Below are 20653 nucleotides of genomic sequence, written 5' to 3' on the forward strand. Positions count from 1 at the left end.
CGTTTTCCTGTCTCAGCTCTAAAAAGGCCCAACAAGACAAATGCCATTCATTTCAATGGTCTCTGTTCACATCTGAGCGTGCTGTCCCCTAAAGCAAAATGCCCGTCGCTCAAAAAAGTACACAAGCTTTATTTTTGGCAGGTTACAGGTGTTTTACTGCTTTTATATTGGTGACATTTTAACCTTGAAAACACCTGTACAAAAGAGCTGCAAAAACTCTGCAATAATGTCCAAAAAATGCCTGTAAAACTGCAACACCTAGGTGTGAACAGAGCCTTAGGATCCGAGAATGAGTAGATCAGATTTCCCTGAGTCAAAGTTAACATAACAAACAATTTGGTACACTAAACTTTTTAGATATACTTTATAAACAACAAGTCCACACATGAAGTCTATATACAAATATCATGTTTCCGACAAGAACAGCAGCAAACAGCAGCAAACAGCAGCAAACAGCAGCAAACAGCAGCAAACAGCAGCAAACAGCAGCAAACAGCAGCAAACAGCAGCAAACAGCAGCAAACAGCAGCAAACAGCAGCAAACAGCAGCAAACAGCAGCAAACAGCAGCAAATGCATTGGTGGTTCAGTGGTAGAATTCTCGCCTGCCACGCGGGAGGCCCGGGTTCGATTCCCGGCCAATGCAGCTGAACTTTTTGCCATGTCATTTTAATAGAGCAGTCCTTTACATGTTGTGCTCCACCCACCTCTGGCTGCTCGATTGTTGTAGCTGCAAAGTTTACGTTGTGAATGTGGACAGGCACGCTGTTAGATTATGTTCTGAATGTTTCTCCTTCAGAAGCTAATTGCTGATTATTGAACAGTGCAAGGCGCACAGCCTAAATACATTGAAACTGAAAATAGGAAACACAAATTACAAGACACTGATGAGTTGCAGGTGGCTTGTCTAAAACATTTTACTTTGCTAAATACTATTTTGAAACTCAGGGAGGACAACAGAGACAAGAAGAAGTCTATTCATTCTTAGGACTGAAGAGATTGTATTCACATATAAGCACAACGAGGGCTTGTAATGATTTGTACATAGAATGCTGTTCTCAGCTATGCTGTACTAGGATTAGAAAACATTTTGGATCCTGAGTAAATGGTGCTACTGTGTCAGTGGTAAGATTTGTACCCCTGTGTCCGTTGTCAGTAATAGTCAGTAATAACAAATTACTCCATGTCAGCGGGAAGAATGGTGCTCTTGTGTCATAGTTATATAAAAAAAACACAAGTCCATCTAGTATAACCAATAAAAGCAGACAAAAAATACTATATATATATATATATATATATATATATATATATATATATACATACATACATGTATAGTTCTATATATACAATCATATACCCACAGTTGATCCAGAGGAAGGCAAAAAAAAACAGCAAAGAAACATCCAATTTGCTCAAGCAGGGAAAAAATTCCTTCCTGATCCCCCAAGAGGCAATCAGATATAACTTTACCTATAAATTATAGTATCTATTTATATTATGTGTATCTAAGAGAGAATCCAGGCCTTTTTTAAAACAATCTACTGAGCTGACCAGAACCACCTCTGGAGGGAGTCTATTCCACATTTTCACAGCTCTTACTGTGAAGAAGCCTTTCCATATTTGGAGATTAAATGTCTTTTCCTCCAGACATAAAGAGTGCCCCCTTGTACTCTGTGATGACCTTAAAGTGAATAACTCAACACCAATTTATAAGGACTACTTAGTATATATTTGTACATGTTGATCATAGCCACCTTCTCAAGAGAGAATAAATTCAGTTCCTCTAATCTTTCCTCATAGCTAAGCTACTCCATGCCTCTTATCAGTTTGGTTGCTCTTCTCTGCACATTCTCCAGTTCCAAGATATCCTTTTTATGAACTTTTTATCATGAAGTTGCTTGAGTATGCGGCATCACACAACTATTTTTGGTTAAATGGTTAGTTTTTTGCCAGGATAGGGGTGTTTCTATGGGGGCCAAGTATGCCCCTAGTTTGGCCAATTTGTTTATGGCATTATGGGAGGAGTATGTCGTCTATGTTGATCAGAGACCACAATTGATTTTGTGGGTGCGATACATTGACGACATCCTCCTCCTGTGGGATGGTAGTCGATCTCATCTGGACTTCTTTACTGAGGGCCTTAATAACAACACTAGAGGTATTACCCTTAAGTTTGAGGCCAGTCAGCCTGAGATAAACTTTTGGGACCTGACATTAAACAATTAAGAATGGATCATTTAATACCTCAACATTCTTTAAAAGCACCAATAGGAACTAATTTATTCCTATCGATAGCTGTCATCATGTGTCATGGCTTCAATCTGTGCCAAACAGTCAGTTTATACGGCTGAAGCGAAACAAACAAAATTAAAGTGAGTTCTTTCACAGGCTAGGTCATTGACTATGCGTTTGGAGGAAAAGGGATACTCTAGAGAACTGTTGGGTCATACCCTTGAAGAAGTCACTAGTATTGAGAGAGGGGATTTACTTAAACAGAAGCCCCCCGTACAGATAGGGCACCCATAGTGCCTTTTATCACAACCTATTCTGTTCAACAAATGAACATTAAGAAACGTATTAACAAACATTGGCATATATTAGGTAATGACCAGGTTTTGAGATCAGATTTACCTGATAGACCTCAGGTCATTTACAAAGGAGCCCCTGCCTTACGGGTGAGAGTGGCACTGAATATTCTTGATCCTCCGCCTATCAGGAGGGCCTTCTTTCAAGACCTTACCAGTTTTTATCAATGCAGGAGGAGTAGGGTGTGCTCCCTCAATAGTTGTAGCCATAGAAGAACACAAAAATTCTTTTCACCCAATTGAATTTTTAATTAAACCATTCATCACTTGCACTGGGGGGTGGTTTACCTGCTCCAATGCCCTTGTGGCCTTCAATATGTGGGCAGGACTAAACGTCCCCCTCTCGGTGCATCTTAATTAAGATATCATTAATATCAAAAATGGGTTTCAGAAACATTCAGTTTCTAAACATTATTCATTGGTCAATGATAAAAATCCTGCCAAAACCATATTCCTGGGGATTGATAAATTCCATCCTCAGTGGAGAGGTAGCTCTCTGGTGCGTGATATCAACAGACTTGAAATGACATGGATACATAAGATCAAGTGCTATACTCTGCTTGGACTTAATGTAGACATGGATGTTAATGCTTAAGAAAAAGAGCAACAGTATTTGGGACTTTAAATGAGGTAGTAGGGGCCATTCAGGTCCCCTCCTCCATCCCGGGTTCAATATTTAGAAAAAAAGGGGGAGCAACGGGCGGGACTTTGTATGAGGCACATGGAAGCAGAAAAAAAAATTTAGGTAAAAAACGGGTTTTAATAAATTTGAATAGTCATATATTTACATATTATTGCACATAACCATACATTAATATTTTCAATTTCATCAAAATATACATTCCAACAAGGACTTAATAGTAAATACATGAGAAAATTCACATTCAGTAAGCACCAGTTATATATGGGTATGTGACACACTGAAGTGTCACTTAGGAAAAAATAAAAACAAAAAAAGAGATAAATCAAAAAGGAACGTCCATTCTTTGTTAAAAATTGTGTACACAACACGGAAGTTGACAGCTCTACGCGTTTCGTGACCTTTTTGTCACTCGTCAGGAGAAAGACCGTGATGGTGACCTTTGAATAGAGAGAACAACCATATTTGGAATGGTCTGGGAAAAAGTGGACAAATATACAATATGAAGAAACCCATATGTACACTTGACCCATAAACTTACATATATACCTGCGCAAAGGTGGTGCGGCACATTAGTAGTCAGTAGTCAAAATAGATGTTAATGCATTTATTGATGACTCTTGATGGTGCAATATATGGGTATCGGCCTACATTTTGATTTATATTCTTTTGAGTTCACTGTTTATGTTTATTCAGTCATTTTTGGCAACTCGCTGTGAATCTTAGGGAGCCTACCTTTCCTGTTTTATTATGTTTAGAAAATTTGCTATCTATATGGAAAGCAGATTCTGTATGGATCCTATTCATGTTTAAGATATGTTATGAGTTCATCCATGTACAACACCTTAATTATTTTCAATTTGCCCCTGTAGGTGATCGGTTTTATTTTTACCTACTTATCTTTGTAGTCCGTTTGGTGCCTTCATTGTTTGCTATATGGACGCATTATGTCTTATCATCTATGCATTTCCTCCTTGGGTTTTAACCTATAGATGTTCTTGGCATATACCTTTTAATCCCCTTTATGTATAATGCCTGTCGTTATTGGGTGCTTCTAGCTTATTGCTTTGAATTTTACATATAAATTAGATTTATTTTGTAATTGACGTCATCCGACTATTGCTCTTTTAATAACATGTTGCTCTCTGTCCCTCCATTACCGTGTGTCATACTGCGGTTTGGAATTTATAGAAAGTTTCAATAAAGTTTTCTTTAGTTTAATGTTTCCATGGTTTGAGATGTTCAGGTCCCCACCTCCCAAGATTCACATTGAGGCGTGGTTCTGTTTTCACACTATTTAGCACGATGATTCAGTGTGTCGACTGATCCCCGAGACTACATCAGATTGTGACGAAACACGTGTAGGGAAGTGCAATTCTTTTATTATATTAAACCCTTTATGGTACAGTACACACTATGGAGCCTCTCTTTATATTGTTTGGACAATATCTCAATTGATCCTTGGTGGCTGATGCTCGAGTATCTGTGGCTAATTGGTGTTCATACAAGCTCCTTCCCTAACTAGCGATGGATTACCATCCTCCCTTTGAATAGAGGCCCTGGCTGGGTATTTAACCGCATGCTCCCTAAAGCTTGCCTCCTGGTAAGCGTACAGTCTATGTGGTGGACGTGCACTGTCATCAAGATGTGTCACTTTTTAGCACTCACTTTATGTGCTATTTTTGGACTGTTTTTTTCACTACTTATGTTATCTATACACAATCATTGATTTGGACATATTCATTTTTATTTATTTTTCATCTATTTGGTCACGTTTTGTTAGCACTGCTACTTTGTATTATTCTATTATTTTTATGAACTGGTGCTTAAAACTGAACATATTCCAGATGAGGTCTTACTAATGATTTGTACAGGGACAAAATTATATCTCTCTCTGGAGCCCATACCTCTCTTAATACAAGAAAGGACTTTGTTCGCTTTGGAAACCGCAGCTTGGCATTGCATGCTATTATTAAGGATCTACCAGAACACCCAGATCCTTCTCCACTACGGATTCCCCCAGGTTATAATCCCCTTAGTATGCATGATTCATGCATATTCTTACCCCCCATGCGCATAACTTTACATTTATCAACATTAAACCTCATTTGCCACATAGTTGCCCAATGAAACAATACATTGAGGTTGGCTTGTAAATTGAAGACATCCTGTAAGGACATTATTCCACTGCATAGCTTGGTGTCATCTGCAAAGATAGAAATGGTACTATTAATCCCAGACCCTATATCATTTATAAAGATATTAAAAAGTAAGGGTCCCAACACTGAACCTTGGTGTACACCACACTGATAACCTTAGGCCATTCAGAGTAAGAATCATTAACCACTACTCTCTGAATTCTGTCTTTTAGACAGTTTTATATCCATTTACAAACAGATTTTTCCAGGCCTGTAGACTTTACCTTACACATGAGCCGTGTGTAGGGAACTGTGTCAAACGCTTTGCCAAAATCCAAGTATACCTCGTCCACAGCCACTCCTCTGTCCAAGGTTTTACTTACCTCCTCATACAAAAAAATCAGGTTTGTTTCACAACGTCTGTCTTTCATGAATCCATGCTGTCTGTTATATAATATATTTTTTTTTCCAGCAAGAACTCATCTATGTGGTCTTTTATTAAACTCTCCAGTATTATCCCAACTATAGAAGTTAAACTAACAGGTATATAGTTACTTGGTAAAGACTTTGATCCCTTTTAAATATAGGCACCACATTGGCCCTACGCCAATCCAGTGGTACTATGCCAGTCATGAAAGTGTCAGTGGTAGGAATGGTGCATCTGTGTCAGTGGGAGGAAAAATGCCTCTGTGTCAGTTGTCAGTGTGAGAAATGGTATTCCTTTGTCAGTGGTCATTGGGAGTCATGGTGCTCCTGTGTCAGTGGTCATTGGAAGGAGTGGTTCCTCTGTGTCAGTGGTCAGTGTGAGGAATGATGTTCCTGTGTCAGTGGTCAGTGGAAGAAATGGTGCTCCTGTATCAATGGTCAGTAGGAGGAATGGTGCCCCTTGTATCAATGGTCAGTGGAATGAATGGTACCTCTGTGTCAGTGGTCAGTGGAAGGAATGGTGCCTCTGTGTCAGTGGTCAGTGGAAGGAATGGTGCCTCTGTGTCAGTGGTCAGTGGAAGGAATGGTGCCTCTGTGTCAGTGGTCAGTGGAAGGAATGGTGCCTCTGTGTCAGTGGTCAGTGGAAGGAATGGTGCCTCTGTGTCAGTGGTCAGTGGAAGGAATGGTGCTTCTGTGTCAGTGGGAGGAATGGTGCCTTTGTTTCAATGGCCAGTGGAAGGAATGGTGCTCTTGTTTCAGTGATCGGTAAGAGGAATGAAACTCTTGTGTCAGTGGTCATTGGGAGTCATGGTGCTCCTGTGTCAGTGGTCATTGGAAGAAATTATGCCTCTGTGTCAATGGTCAGTGCGAGGAATGATGTTCCTGTGTCAGTGGTCACTGGGAGGAATTGTGCCCCTGTGTCAGTGGTCAGTGGAAGGAAAGGTGCCTCTGCGTCAGTGGTCAGTAGAAGTGATAGTACTCCTGTTTCAGTGGGAAAAATTATCTCTTTGTCAGTGGAAGCAATGGTGCCCCGTATCAGTGGGAGAAATTATATCACTTGGTCAGTGGAAGCAATGGTGCCCCTGTGTCAGTGGTCAGTAGAAGTAATGGCATTCTTGTTTCAGTGGGGGGAATGGTGCCTTTGTGTCAGTTGTCAGTGGAAGGAATGGTGCTTCTGTGTCAGTGGTCAGTTGAAGGAATGGTGCCCCCATGTCGGTGGTCAGTTGAAGGAATGGTGCTCCTGTTTCAGTGGGAGGAATTATATCTCTTGGTCAGTGGGAGGAATGGTGCCTCTGTGTCAATGGTCAGTAAGAGGAATGGGACTCTTGTGCCAGTGGTCATTGGGAGTCATGGTGCTCCTGTGACAGTGGTCATTGGAAGGAATGGTGCCTCTGTGTCAGCAAAACGCTGTGGGTGTCATTAAAATGTTAATAACACCCCCAGATCAGTTCACTGATCGCAGTGCGAACTATGAACTCACACAGGAACTGGATCACATAGGTGAGAACACCCATGCAAACCGATGTCAGTGTGGGGGAAAAAGGAAATTGAGTACTGTCCGTGATACTTTTTTTATTTGAACTAACATAACATTTTTCAGGACAAGCTTTTGGGGCATGTCCCCTTCTCCAAGGTCCAAGCAGTACTGATTCACACATTTTTAAGCAGAATGTTAAAAAAAACAAAATTAACATCTCTGAGAGTCAGTCCACACTGAGGCAGCACGACTTTCAGTGCGACCTGCATCCGACTTTAGCGGCAGCTTGCAAAATGATTTCTGTATGATTTTCTGCAAGTCGCCTGAAGTCACCCCAAAAGTATTCCAGGAACCTTTTTGACTTGTGTCGCTCGTATTAGAACGATTCCATTGTACAGAATGGAGCGCGACTTGGTAGGTGGCTAAGTCACCTGACAAGTTGCCCCAGTGTGAACCGGTTCTGAGGGAAAGGAGAGACAAAAAAAAAAAGAGAGAAAAACAAACACATACAATTCAATGGTAATAAAGGTAGCAGCAGAGTTGGTGAGATAAGACAGAGGGAGAGCTATAGAATGGGGGAGGGGGGATGCTAGTCACAGAGGGGGTCGTAAAACTTTAGTATAATAGGTAAGGAAACCAATATCTAAATTCAGGCCATTATTTTTTGTCAAAAAGAATTAACATTCTTAGTTCAAAACTTTTCCTTACCTGAATAGTTCTGAAATTGCCTTTAACCACTTGAGGACCGCCGTATTGCCATTGTACGTCAGCACAATGGCACAGGCAGGCATAATCACGTACATCTACGTGATTGCCTTCCAGCGGGTGGGGGGTCCCATCGGACCCCCTCCCGCTGGTTACGGCGGTCCGATTCGGTCCAGGAGCGCTCCGTGATGAGGGGATGGCCGTTCGTTTTCGGCCACCCCCTCTGGATCGCTCCTGGCCAATGAGAAGCTTCCTCCCCTGTGTATTGTTTACACAGGAAGGAGGAAGTGATGTCATTCTCCTCGGGGCGGTCTTTTTGACCGGACTACGAGGAGAAGAGTAAAAGTAAGTCTGCACGAACACTACACTGACATGTAGGTACACACAGGCACACAAACCCCCCCCGATCCCCCCCCCGATCGCCCCCTGATCCCCCCCCCGCCCCCCCTCCCCCCCCAGTCACAGTGTCACTGATTGCATTGATCATTTCTTTACTGATCAATGCATTCAGTGTCAGTTGTGACAGTAAAAACTGTCAGGACAGTTAGTGTTAGGTCCAGGGTAGCCCCCTATCACCCCCCAATAAAGATTTAACCCCCTGATTGCCCCTAGAGTTAACCCTTTCACCCCCTTTTGCCAGTGTCACTAAGCGATCATTTTTCTGATCGCTGCATGTGTCGCTAGTGTCGCTAGGTAGCTAGTTATTTTTTTAGGTTCACCGCCAGGTTTTTATATCGCTAGGTACCCCGATATACTACCCAATAATGTTTTTAACCCCCTGATTGCCGCTAGTTAACCCTTTCACCCCCTTTTGCCAGTGTCACTAAGCGATCGTTTTTCTGATCGCTGCATTAGTGTCGCTACAGTCGCTAGGTAGCTAGTTATTTTTTTAGGTTCACCGCCAGGTTTTTATAGTGCTAGGTACCCCGATATACTACCCAATAATGTTTTTAACCCCCTGATTGCCGCTAGTTAACCCTTTCACCCCCTTTTGCCAGTGTCACTAAGCGATCATTTTTCTGATCGCTGCATGTGTCGCTAGGTAGCTAGTTATTTTTTTAGGTTCACCGCCAGGTTTTTATATCGCTAGGTACCCCGATATACTACCCAATAATGTTTTTAACCCCCTGATTGCCGCTAGTTAACCCTTTCACCCCCTTTTGCCAGTGTCACTAAGCGATCGTTTTTCTGATCGCTGCATTAGTGTCGCTACAGTCGCTAGGTAGCTAGTTATTTTTTTAGGTTCACCGCCAGGTTTTTATAGCGCTAGGTACCCCGATATACTACCCAATAATGGTTTTAACCCCCTGATTTCCGCTAGTTAACCCTTTCACCCCCTTTTGCCAGTGTCACTAAGCGATAATTTTTCTGAACGCTGCATCAGTGTCGCTAGTGTCGCTAGGTAGCTAGTTAACTAGGCTCCCAAAAAGTCCCCCACATGTGGTATCCCCGTACTCGGGAGAAGCAGCAGAATTTATTTTGGGGTGTAATTTGACTTCTGCCCATAGCATGTGTGAGCAATATATCATTTAGTGACAACTTTGTGCAAAAAAAAAAAAGTTTGTAATATTCCCGCAACTTTTGGCAAAATATAAAATATTCCATGGACTCAACATGCCTCTCAGTAAATAGCTTGGGGTGTCTACTTTCCAAAATGGGGTCATTTTGGGGGGGTTTGTGCTATTTTGGCATTTTATGGCCTTCGAAACTGTGATAGGTAGTGAGGAGTTAAATCAAAAATTTGCACCCTTAGAAATCCTGAAGGTGGTGATTGGTTTTCGGGGTGCCGTGCGCGACTAGACTCCCAAAAAGTCCCACACATGTGGTATCCCCGTACTCGGGAGAAGCAGCAGAATGTATTTTGGGGTGTCATTTCACATATAACCATGGCATGTGTGAGCAATATATCATTTAGTGACAACTTTTTGTAAAAAAAATTTTTTTTTTTTTTTTTTGTCATTATTCAATCCCTTAGGACAAAAAAAATAAATATTCAATGGGCTCAACATACCCATCAGCAATTTCCTTGGGGTGTCTACTTTCCAAAATGGGGTCATTTGGGGGGATTTGTACTGCCCTGCCATTTTAGCACCTCAAGAAATGAGATCGGCAGTCATAAATTAAAAGCTGTGTAAATTCCAGAAAATGTACTCTAGTTTGTAGACGCTATAACTTTTGCGCAAACCAAAAAATATACGCTTATTGACATTTTTTTTACTAAAGACATGTGGCTGAATAAATTTTGCCCTCAATGTATGACTAAAATTTAGTTTATTCGATTTTTCTTATAACAAAAAGAAGAAAATATCTTTTTTTTTCAAAATTTTCGCTCTTTTTCCATTTATATCGCAAAAAAAAAAAATCGCAGAGGCAATCAAATACCATCAAAAGAAAGCTCTATTTGTGGGAAGAAAAGGACGCAAATTTCGTTTGGGTGCAATATTGCATGACCGCGCAATTACCAGTTAAAGCAGCGCAGTGCGAAATTGCAAAAAGACCTCTGGTCCTTAAGGTGTTTATTGGTCCGGAGCTGAAGTGGTTAAGAAGTAAAACACTGAGATCTTCTATAGTGTGGTCCGGTTGTGAGAAGTGATGTCCCACAGGTGTGCATATACTGTCTTCTTTATGTTCCTTGATGGTATGTCTGTGTAAATTCATCCTCGCTTGCAACTTCTGTCTTGTTTCACCAACATAAGATCCTTTGCTGCACCTTTTGCATTGGATGAGGTACACAACATTACTGGAGGTACAGTTGTAAGATCCCATGATATTGAAGGTCCCATTTGTGTGTGTGACACTTTTGGATAGATTGATCTGGTTGCATAGTTTGCAGCTCTTTTTTATTGCAGGGTTTGGTTCTATTATTTGTGACTTCATAATCAGAGTGAAGTTTCCTGCTGATTAGTTTGTGTCTGAGGTTGGGTGGTTTTCTGAAAGCCAATAATGGGGGTTGTTGGAATATTCCTTTCAGAGTTTCATCCTCTGTTATAATGGGTTGTAAATCTTTGGTTGTCTTTTTGATCCCTTCTAGTGTTGGGTTGTATGTGGTGAATAGATGTACTCGTTATTTGTTTATTTCTCTGTGTATTGGAGGAGATTTTCTTTTCGGGTTATCAAGGCCATGTTTATGCTGTTGTTGATGGTTTTGTCTTTGTAAAATTTCTTATGGAAGGAGTCTGCCAGTGTTCTGAGATGTTTATCTCTGTTTCCTGTGTCTGAACATATTCGGTGGTATCTGATGGCCTGGCTGTGTATGATGGCCCGTTTAGTGTGTTGGGGGTGAAAACTGGAACTGTGAAAATACCTGTATCGGTCAGTCGGTTTTCTGTATATCGACGCGTGAAGCTTGTGATCCCTGATGTATGCTGTACTGTCTAGGAAGTTGACATGTTTGTTCGAATAATCCATTTTTAGTTTGATAGATGGGTGAAAAGTGTTGATCAATGAGAAGAATTGGTTTAGATTTTCTTCACCTTCAGTCCATATCATGAAGATATCATCAATATAGCGATAATATCTGTATGCCTTTTGTTGGATGCTGTTCAGGAATTTGTCCTCCAGGTCAGCCATAAATAAATTTGCATATTGGGGTGCCATTTTGCTTCCCATAAAGGTACCCATACACTGGAGATAGATGTAATTATTGAAAGTGAAGTAGTTAAGAAAGAATTTGTTGAGCTGTGTCACATCCTCAGCAGTGTATTTGTGGTTTGTTGAGGATGATAAGAATCTGTGACATGAAGCCAACCCATCCTTGTGAGGGATGTTACTGTACAGAGATTCTACATCCATAGTGACTAGAAGTATAAGACCCCTTTCACAGGGACGGATAAAATGGTGCTTTTAGCTGCGGATTTTCTACTTTTCTACCACAGCTAAAAGCACACAATGCTTTCCTATGGCCCCATTCACACACAGCGTTTAGCTGTGATTTCATTACATGCGGTTCGGTGTGAATAGAAAAAAAATAGAATTGAATGCGTCCAGGGGCACCTAGGTGTGACCTAGGTGTGAACAGACCCATAGGACCTGAAAATAAGTAGATCAGATTTCAAAAGAAGTCAAAGTTAACATAACCAACATTTGGTACAGTAAACATTTTACAAATATCATGTTTCTGAAAACAGCAGCAGCTCATGCATTGGTGGTTCAGTGGTAGAATTCTCGCCTGCCACGCGGGAGGCCCGGGTTCGATTCCCGGCCAATGCAGCAAGACTTTTTTGCCGTGTGATAATAATAGAGCATTCCTTTACATGTGGTACTACACCTCTAGCTCCTCGCTTGTTGTAGCTGCAAAGTTTACATTGTGAATGTGAACAAGCACGCTATCTTAGGTTATGTTCTCAACGTATCTCCTTCAGACACTAATAGCTGATTATTGAACAGTGCAGGGCGCCCTCCTAAATACATTGAAACTGAAAATAGTAAACAGAAACCACAGGACACTGATGAGTTGCTGGTGGCTTGTCTAAAACATTTTACATTGCTGAAAACTGAAATTCATTGAAGACAACAGAGACAAGAAGAAGACTATTCATTCTTAGGACTAAAGAGATTGTATTCACATATAATCACAACGAGGGCTTGTAATGACTTGTACAGAGAATGCTGTTCTCAGCTATGCTGTACTATGATTGGAAAACATTTTGAACCTGAGTAAATGGTGCCACTGTGTCAGTGGGAAGATTTGTACCCCTGTGTCCGTGGTCAGTAGTATTCAGTAATAACAAATTATTCCATGTCAGTGGTCAGCAGGAAGAATGGTGACCTTGTGTCAGTGGAAGGAATTGGGTCCTCTGCGTCAGTGGAAGGAATTGGGTCCTCTGCGTCAGTGGAAGGAATTGGGTCCTCTGCGTCAGTGGAAGGAATTGGGTCCTCTGCGTCAGTGGAAGGAATTGGTTCCTCTGCGTCAGTGGAAGGAATTGGGTCCTCTGCGTCAGTGGAAGGAATTGGGTCCTCTGCGTCAGTGGAAGGAATTGGGTCCTCTGCATCAGTGGAAGGAATTGGGTCCTCTGCGTCAGTGGAAGGAATTGGTTCCTCTGCGTCAGTGGAAGGAATTGGGTCCTCGGCGGCAGTGGAAGGAATTGGGTCCTCTGCGTCAGTGGAAGGAATTGGGTCCTCTGCGTCAGTGGAAGGAATTGGTTCCTCTGCGTCAGTGGAAGGAATTGGGTCCTCTGCGTCAGTGGAAGGAATTGGGTCCTCGGCGGCAGTGGAAGGAATTGGGTCCTCTGCGTCAGTGGAAGGAATTGGTTCCTCTGCGTCAGTGGAAGGAATTGGTTCCTCTGCGTCAGTGGAAGGAATTGGGTCCTCGGCGGCAGTGGAAGGAATTGGGTCCTCTGCGTCAGTGGAAGGAATTGGGTCCTCTGCGTCAGCGGAAGGAATTGGGTGATCTGCGTCAGTGGAAGGAATTGGTTCCTCTGCGTCAGTGGTAGGAATTGTTTCCTCTGCGTCAGTGGAAGGAATTGGTTCCTCTGCGTCAGTGGAAGGAATTGGGTCCTCGGCGGCAGTGGAAGGAATTGGGTCCTCTGCGTCAGTGGAAGGAATTGGGTCCTCTGCGTCAGCGGAAGGAATTGGGTGATCTGCGTCAGTGGAAGGAATTGGTTCCTCTGCGTCAGTGGTAGGAATTGGTTCCTCTGTGTCAGTGGAAGGAATCGGTCCCCTGTCAGTGGAAGGAGTGGTTCCTCCGTGTCAGTGAAAGGATGGTCGGTGGTCAATGGTCGGTGGAAGAAATGGTGCCCCTGTTTCAATGGCCAGTGAAAGGAATGGTGCTTTTGTGTCAGTGCAAGAAATGGTCACATGACCTAAAAAATATAAGCAAACATACCGTATTAAAATATTGACATACAAGTTTTGTACAATTAGTTTAAGACTTACCAAAAATATGTAATATGGGGACCTACAGAAACTATCGTATCAATTTGTATCCAATCAGACAGGTCCTTGTATTACATAGTTATTGGTAGAGGAGATTGTACAATCATATTGTATAATGTGTAGTCAACTCTAGGTATTTAGATGCATTTATATGAAGTTATAATGGTTTCTTGACTACTGCCAATAGCAATGTAGAGTTTGATATTTCCTCTGTTCTATGACTTGTCCTATACTTTAAAACAGATAGATAGATAGATAGATAGATAGATAGATAGATAGATAGATAGATAGATAGATAGATAGATAGATAGATAGATAGATAGATAGATAATAGATATCCTTAAAACATATGGCCTTTTGGTCTGACATCAAAGGTAACATCCCTTGTATAGAGCTTATGTGTCCGGAATAAATAGGATTAAGCAGTTAGTAAAATATTTGCATTCAGAGAGAGTGACAGCAGTTAAAGGTGGGTCAGTCCCCACATCCATTGTCTTCTCCTCCAACACATCCAAAAGGGGGATTTAACCAGGGCTTATCCTCTTAATCCGTTTTATCTGTGTGGCTCTTTCTGCTCTTCTCATTTTGGGCTTTTTAGACTTTGAAATCCGGCCCTCTTCTTTTTGGTCCACCAACCGCTTAAATATTCAAGGTGCCCTAATTCCACATAATGCCGCTATGGTCTCATCTCTCTCCCATTTTTAGAAAACTCCATAAAATGGGTTTAAGCTTCCATAGAGACAGCAGATTACACCTAAAAATCCCCAAAAAAGAGGAAATAACTTCAAGCGGAAAGCACTTGATGACCCTTCCTAAAAACACTCCAACTCACGTTAATTTGATTTGTTTAACATCTACAATATATGCCAAAAAAAGTGTTATAGGCATCAAATTTTGTGTTCAATATCTTCTTGGCCAAAAAGAACTTTAAGGGTGGTTACATTTTTCAACATATTTGTGGTGAATGTAATTCCCAGAAAGCATTGAAGGAATATTATATATATATATACATATATATATATACATACACATATATATATATATATATAACATTAGTACAGGCTCTTGAACTCTTGAAGTGGAATACTTTTAAAACAATGTGATACTGAAATAAATTATATGAATAACTGATAAGCAGTGTGCCCACTGTAAAGATGCACTAATATAACTTAAAATCACATCATATAGTCACACAGTCATAATAGTTGGTTACTATTTTCATGTATGATTATTATATATTTATCATATTTTTTTTTTTTGATGTGTATTTTAATTTATTTTAATTTCGTTTTAATGTGTGAACATTATTATATAATTATTTTTATTTGATGTGTATTTGTTTTATAGTACTTCATTGAATTTATTTAATTTTTATGTGTGACTGTTATTACATATTTATTTTATTTAATGTAAGATTCTGTATTGTAAAGTAAAGGATGGAATTTCTGAGGCACAACTATTACATAAAATATAATCCTTCATTGTATAAAAATATTAAAACATGCTAATGTACAGTGAAAATGTTGTACTCCATATTAACATGTTTTAATATTTTTCTACAATGAAACATTATATTTTATGTAATAGTTGTGCCTCAAAAATCGCATATTTTACTTTACAATACAGAATCTTACAACATACTGTATAGGGGTGTGGAACTTTTAACTTACCTAGGGAAATTGATGTGCATTTTATTTTATTTTTTTATTGTATTTCTTTTTTTGGATGTGTCCCCATGATTACATTTTATTTTGATGTGTATTTATTTTATCTTATTTAATAGAATTTAATGTATTTCATTTTGAATGTGTAACTATTATTATATATTTATTTTACATTTAAAATGATTTATTTTATTTTATCTTATATTAATGTGTGACTATTAGTGGAGTTTTAAGCACTGTTTTTATATGTTATATGTGGGTGTATATACCATCTTAGCTGGCTGCATATTTATTTACATGTTCAATTGTTGCAGTGCAAAGTAATTTTTTTAATAAGTTGAATGATATATATACAGTAAATACAATGCAAAAACAGGTACAAAGACAAATATATACCGTAAAATAATTGTACCTTATTTAATTGTATTTATTGCAATTTATTTTATTTTGACGTGCAACACACACACACGTGTGTATATATATATATATATATATACACACACACACACACACACACGCCTGCCTTTACACGCACATGAACTTTAACCACTTCCGCACTGGATCGTTTTCCCCCCCTTCCTGACCAGAGCACTTTTTATAATTTGCCACTGCTTCGCATTAACTGTTAATTGTGCGGTCATGCAATGCTGTACCCAAACGCAATTTGCGTCCTTTCCCCCACAAATAGAGCTTTCTTTTGGTGGTATTTGATCACCTATGCGGTTTTTATTTTTTGCGCTATACACAAAGAAAAGTGTAAAGTTAAAAAAAAAAAAGCTTTTTGCTATAATAAATATCCTCAAAATTAGAAAAAAAAAAATTTTTCTTCATCAGTTTAAGCGCAAAAGTTCTAGCATCTATAAACTATGGGAAAGATTTATGGCATTTTTTTTCTTTTTTCTAGTAATGACGGTGAGCTGCGATTTTTAACAGTAGTGCGACATTGCGACGGACAGATTGGACACTTTTGAAACTTTTTTGGGACCATTGACAATTATACAGCAATCAGTGCTAAAACATTTGCACTGATTACTGTGTAAATGTCACTGGCAGGGAAGTTAACACTAGGGGGCGATCAAAGGGTTAACTGTGTGTTCCCTCAATATGTTCTAACTGTGTGGGGATGGGAGTGACTTGAAGAGGAGACATATCGTTTTTCCTAGGAACAAAAATATATTTCTTCTTCTCTGACAGCACAGGGATTTGTGTGTATATACACACACAAATTCCCGTGCTGGCGCTTGTGCATTCGATTGCGTGTGGCCGGCGGCAATAGTGCCTGCCAGCCACGCGCATCGGGTGGCTGAAAAGGGGAAGGACGTACCCGTACGGGATTTCCCCCAGGGGAGCCATTCTGCCATGGTATATCTGCATGAGCCGGTTAAAAATTATGGACAGTTTTGAGGCACCCTTTAAAAATGATGGACAGTCTCGATGCACCCTTTAAAAATGATGGACAGTCTCAAGGCATCCTTTAAAAATGATGGACAGTCTTAAGGCACCCTTTAAAAACTATGGACCGTCTCGAGGCACCCTTTAAAAATGATGGACCGTCTCGAGGCACCCTTTAAAAATGATGGACAGTCTCGAGGCACCCTTTAAAAACTATGGACCGTCTCAAGGCATCCTTTAAAAATTATGAACAGTCTCGAGGCACCCTTTATAAATTATGGACAGTCTTGAGGCACCCTTTAAAAATTTTGGATAGTCTCAAGTTTTACATAATGCAGTAACATCCACACAACTAGGACACCCCGCCTTAGAGGTGATTTATTTTTTGAAAGCAAATATACTTTTCCGATCTGGTATTGACTAATATTCCAATGTTTCTCTTCTCCCTCAGTTTTTTCTCCTTTACTCCATCACACAGCTAATGTGACCCCAGTGCTCATGGTGAGAGGCAAAGGAGAGTCAAATAAGGATGCTATGTAGGAGACTGACATCCTCCTTTTCATGATGCCATCGGCCGTTAGGATGCCGGCAGCTAGAAAGTTGTAATGGTGCGCAATGAAAACCTGTGAGTTAGTGTAACTAAAAAGACAGGTTTCATCCACACACTGGCTTGTATATAATTTTTGGGCAATTTTTAGGCATTTTGTCAAGGCATCCCTGAAGAATCCTCAAGGCACCCTGGTTGAAAAAGGCTGGGGTAGACAACAATTTGAAGGCATAGGTCGTTCGCAGACAGGCTGAACTTGCATCCAGACCATCCTAGGTGATGCCCAGCCTGAGAACTGAAATCCAATAAATGAAAGGAGTGGGCCAGGAACAGCCACGCTGGGGAGGAAAGAGCTAGATGAGGCTGGACATCCAGGGCTGGTGCAAGGATTTTTGACACCCTAGGCAAAAACCTCATTTTGCTGCCCCCCCTACGCTCCACCCAGCGCCCATCAAACGCAGCCTTACCAGCACCCATCAATGCAGCCCCACCAGTGCCCATCAAATGCAGCCTTACCAGCGCCCATCAGATGCAGGCAGCCTCACCTGTGCCCATCAAATGCAGACAGCCTCACCAGAGCCTATCAAATGCAGCTTCACCAGCACCCTTTAAATGCAGCCTCACCAGTGGCCATCAAATGCAGCCTCACCAGTGGCCATCAAATGCAGCCTCACCAGTGGCCATCAATGCTGCTTCACCAGTGGCCATCAATGCTGCCTCACCTGTGCCCATCAAATGCCATCTCACCAGTGCCCATCAAATACAGCCTCACCAGTGCCCATAAAATACAGTCTCATCCATGCCCATCAAATACAGTCTCACCTGTGCCCATCAATGCTGCTTCACCACTGCCAATCAATGCAGCCTCATGGGTGGGGGCGGGGCAATTGGCAGATCAGTCAATATACATATACATACATTTGCAAATTGCATGTCATTCTCATAATATATACAATCTCATTATCTCAGACAGCAACAGTTTTTACTCACCACACCAGGTGATGGTCTTGGGCTCAGCAAAATTGTATCAGAGAGACACGAACGGTGACCTTGTGCTTGGTGCCTGTTCCTCGCTTGCACCAACTCTGCCGTACCTACGTCTGTGTCGGTGCCTCTTCTAAGCTTCACCTGTCTCCAAGCCCAGAGAGCCGCCACCAGCTGCCACATTATATCCCACGATTTACTCCGCTCCAGTGACACGGCCAGGAGAGCGTCCTTGGGGGAGGGGGCAGAGGGCTGCTGGACCTGGACACTGTAGAGCGGAGAGAGAGCAGAGAGTGGCCTGGGTGGGGGGGTTTGGTGGTTGCTGGCCACATGTGAGAGTGTCAGACTCAGAGCGTAGAGTGCCCTGGGGGGGTTGCTGGACACATGTCAGAGGGGAAAGCGCCCTGCTCGGGCGGGGTTGCTGGAAACATGATGTCAGAGTGGAGAGTGCCTGGGGGGGGGGGGGGTTACTGGACACATGTGACATGTCAGAGCGGAGAGGGGATTGCTGGACACATGTCAGAGGGGAAAGCACCCTGCTGGGGGGGTGATTGCTGGACACATGATGCCAGAGCGGAGAGCCACACCCGGGGGGGGGGTTGACGCTGCTTGACACATGTCCGAGCGGCTGCCTGCTGGATAGTTGCAAGCTCTGTGGACAGTGCGGGAGTAGGATAACCAGTGGTCTGGCGCCCTAGGCGGCAGTGCTCCCTAGGTGGCTACCTAGTCCGTCTAGTGGTATCACCGGCCCTGTGGACATCTTCTGGCCAGGAAATGAGGCAGGCTCTAGCTGAGTTGCTTCAGCTTCTAATGCATACTCATGAAAAACTCATAGTGTGCAGTGAAGTCATAGTAAGCATTTTTAGTACAGACGCGGAGCCTTTACAACTGCATACCTCCCAACTTTTTGAGATGGGAATGAGGGACACCTATCAGCAAAAGTATGCAGACATAGGACACACCCCTTGCCACACCCCCTTAAAGGAGAATTGTACAAAAAAAACAAGATTGGTTAAACCCACAAGTGCTTTTTTTACCGCTACTTTTCCTTTATATTGGCTTTTGGAATTTACAAATGCAGCAACGTAGAAATCAGATGAAAGGTTTAACGCTGGAAAACACTTTTTGATAGATAAAAAGTGCATTTTATATACAACTATATGGATCAGACCAAAATGAGGGACAAATGAGGAGGAATGAGGGACAGAGGGACATTGCTCCAAATCAGAGACAATCCCACAAAATCAGGGACAGTTGGGAGGTATGCAATTGTGTAAGACGGAAGAGAAGGCATAAATTGAACTAGTAAGTGGTACCAGTGAATGCAGTCCATAAGGTAATTAATCTCAGTGTCCTAATCACCCCTCTTGGGAGAACTTTCTTCTCTCTGTTTTGTTTTATGCTATTTAGGGTTGGTAGGACTACTTTTCTGGTGGGCAACTCCCAGAATGAATGATTAATTAGAATTATTGTAATTTATTGTAGCGCCGGTACTCCTGAAGCGCATGCACTATGTTTTGTAAATATAGTTTATCTAAGACCGTAGTTGGATCTTAGCCCTTGTACACACGGTCGGACATTCTGACAACCAAATCCGTTGGATTTTGTCTGACGGATTTTGTCCGAAACTGTTGCATACACACGGTCGGACAAGTTGTCGGAAAATCCGATTGTACATAACGTGATGACGTTATTTCATTACAACGGAACTACGTTCAGGCTAGTAGCCAATAGGTTTGGTCTAGGAATTTGATCTGAGCATGCGTGGCACTTTGTCCGTCAGAGTAGGCTACACATGATCGGAGTATGTCCGATCGGAGCATGTTGTCGGAAAATTTTATAGACAAGTTGGAAAACTTGGTCCATCGGATATTCCGACGGAAACAGTCCAATGGAGACCACACACAGTCGGATTATCCAACAATACGGTTCGATCGGACACATTCCGTCTGAATCTCCGACCGTGTGTACAAGGGCTTAGGGTTAAATTATGTAAATTGTGATTCTGGCATCAGTTTGACTGGACTGTATTATGTTCTGCCTGCTCATAGGTGCATGTATCACCTTGAACAGGCATTGGAACGCAGTCTGGTTGAACGCATTGGGTACCAATCTCGCTCGGAGCCAATCAGTAGGTGCGTTATCTCGCTGTGTATTCCGGGAGAGGGTACTTAAGGTGCTGAGGTCACGTGGTTTGGGGGTTCCGGTCCAGAAGTATGTTC

General features: G+C 41.6%; 2 non-coding genes across 2 annotated transcripts; both read left to right on the top strand.

Moving 5' to 3' along the window:
- Positions 1 to 574: 574 nt before the first annotated feature.
- On the top strand, positions 575 to 645 carry TRNAG-GCC (transfer RNA glycine (anticodon GCC)). The gene has a single exon. It is a non-coding gene; the product is annotated as a tRNA-Gly (tRNA).
- Positions 646 to 12108: 11463 nt separating this feature from the next.
- Positions 12109 to 12179, top strand: TRNAG-GCC (transfer RNA glycine (anticodon GCC)). The gene has a single exon. It is a non-coding gene; the product is annotated as a tRNA-Gly (tRNA).
- The last annotated feature ends 8474 nt before the right edge of the window (positions 12180 to 20653 follow it).

Source organism: Lithobates pipiens, unplaced genomic scaffold (assembly GCF_037356315.1).
Source record: "Lithobates pipiens isolate NorthernLeopardFrog02 unplaced genomic scaffold, aLitPip1_a1.2 Scaffold_8, whole genome shotgun sequence".
Taxonomy (NCBI): Eukaryota; Metazoa; Chordata; class Amphibia; order Anura; family Ranidae; genus Lithobates; species Lithobates pipiens.